Genomic DNA, 2,500 nt, shown 5'->3' on the forward strand with positions numbered 1-2,500 from the left:
CCGCCCACCAGCCCACACCAATCCCCTTGCCTGCCTCCCACAAATTCCACCAGCGAGGCAAAGTGAAAATCAACCCCCAAAAAACGCACTCCACACCGGCCATCGCCCGCTATACACCCCCCCTGGGGCGAATATTAAGCCCGAGAACACCGACTGTAACCAACCGCAGTGAAAAGTTGAAGTGGCAACTCATTAACCAGATTTACACTTGGCAACTCATAAACCAAATGAACAAAAAATCTGGTTAATGAGTTGCCCAAAATAAATCTGGTTAATGAGTTGCCACTTCAACTTTTCACTGCGGTTGGTTACAGTCGGTGTTCTCGGGCTTAATATTCACCCCGGGGGGGGGGGGGTGGGTGATTCTGGGGGTAGTGTCCGGGAGGGTGAGCCTTTTATTCGGCAGGAGGCGTGTGGGGAAATCATCAACCTGTCAGACGATGAGTTGTCACAAACGCCATTGCTTAATGAAAGCTGCGCTCCCGAACTGGACTGACTGTCTGACTGTCTGTCTGTCCGTTTGTCAAGGGGAGGAAAAGGCGGTGGTGGTGGTGAGGGTGGAGCTTTACGCTCAGGAGGGGAGACTTTCCTTCATGCCAATTAATCTGCAGCAGAAAGTCATCCCCCCCCGACTGGGATTCGAAGCCCGGTCCTGACCACGAGACCACCGGGGAGAGCTGCCTCAAGTCCCTGAGGGACCTGGACACGAGGCCGAGGACACACGCACGCCTGCTGCACTGGCAGCAGCGACCAGCAGGGGGCTGACCGGCTGATCCTTCCCTTTCACAGGCAGGCTTTTGGCCCTCGATTAAACGACAAAGGTGTTCAGAAGGAAGTCCTGGGGGGGAGGGAGGGAGGCAGGGAAATCAGCACAAAGCAGGTCCCCTGGAATCTCACACCTGCGTCCCAGAAAACAGGTCTCCTGGTCAAAGCAGTCCTGCCCCGTCCTGCCATTAACGTGACAATGGACAGGGCCCCGGCAGCTTGAGACACATCTTTTTTTCAATATGCAAGTTCTTTTTAAAAAGGTTTCCTTCCACAGCAGCTCTGAGTAAGAGTGAGAGAGAGAGAGAGAGAGAGAGAGACACTGACTGACACTGACACTGACACTGACACACACACACACACACACACACACACACACACCGTCTCCCATCCGATTGGTGGACTATGGGATTGAAAATCGAACTTTGAGTTTCAATGCAGGGGGGAGAGCGCGAACGCAGCCCCTCCCAACTACCACACGCGCGTTGTTGTTGTTGTAATATAGAACTGCAAGTTGCCGTTGTCGTGGTCGTTTCGAATCAGCACAAAGTAGGTGCCTCCCTGGAATGTCACACCTGCGTCCCAGAAAACAGGTCTCCCGGTCAAAGCAGTCCCGCCCCGCCCTGGGATTAACGTGACAATGGACAGGGCCCAGTCAGGGAGCAGCTTGAGAGACGTCTTTCAATAGGCGCTTCTGAAACATTAACGCCTTGTTTCTTTCGACAGTTTAACCAGCCTTTAACACGCCTTGTGTTTTTATTTCCCATTTCCAGCCAGCCAGCCAGCCAGCCAGCCAGCCAGCCGAGCCGAGCCAGCATCTGCAGTATTTTTTTTGATTGGTCTTGCCTGCCGTGGAATGAATGTTTCAACACGAGCTGCTGATTGTCAGCACCTCACCTCTTTCTCAATTGGCCGTTGCAATCTCACTCGCTCGCTCATTGTGAGACACGTCACGTCACTAGTTTTACTCAAAGAGGTTTCCTTCCACGGCAGTTCGTTAGTGACTGAGACTGACTGACGGAGGTCCGTTGAGACACAACCCTCCCCCATCTGATTGGTGGCCTACTGGCAAATTTACCAATCTGTCAAGCAATCCTGGCAAGAAAGGAAAAAACGGCAACTTCTTTAAACTCATCCACTGTTGCAATTAGAAACGGTGGCAAAAAATGTGGCCAGAGTGGGAGAGAACGGCAGTGCTTCGAGACTGCTTTCAACACCGGCAGCCAGAGAACAAAGAGGGAGGGCAAACAGGACCCGAGATCAATTCGCATCGAGCGCGGTATCGCTTCTCGGCCTTTTGGCTAAGATCGAGCGTGTTCCTTTTCGGGCTTATTTGGATCTGAGCGGACTGGAACGCTGGCCGCGACCTCGTGCGCTCGCAAAGTGCGGACTTTGCTGTGATTGGTCGTTTGTGTGCTGGCTCCGCCCCTAAATTTGCATAAGGACCAAATCAACACTGCAATGGCAGGGAAGGGTTCCTGGTGAAAGCAGTCCTGCCACTGACATGACAATGGACAGGGCCCGGCAGCTTGAGGCACATCTTTCTTTCAATAAGCAAGTTCTTTTTAAAAAAGTTTCCTTCCACAGCAGCTCTGAGTGTGAGAGAGAGAGAGAGAGAGAGACACTGACTGACTGATACTGATACTGACACCGACACACACACACACATATTATTTATTATTATTTTAAACGACAAAGGTGTTCAGAAGGAAGTCCTGGGGGGAAGGCAGGCAGG

Source organism: Heptranchias perlo, unplaced genomic scaffold (genome assembly GCF_035084215.1).
Source record: "Heptranchias perlo isolate sHepPer1 unplaced genomic scaffold, sHepPer1.hap1 HAP1_SCAFFOLD_383, whole genome shotgun sequence".
Lineage (NCBI taxonomy): Eukaryota > Metazoa > Chordata > Chondrichthyes > Hexanchiformes > Hexanchidae > Heptranchias > Heptranchias perlo.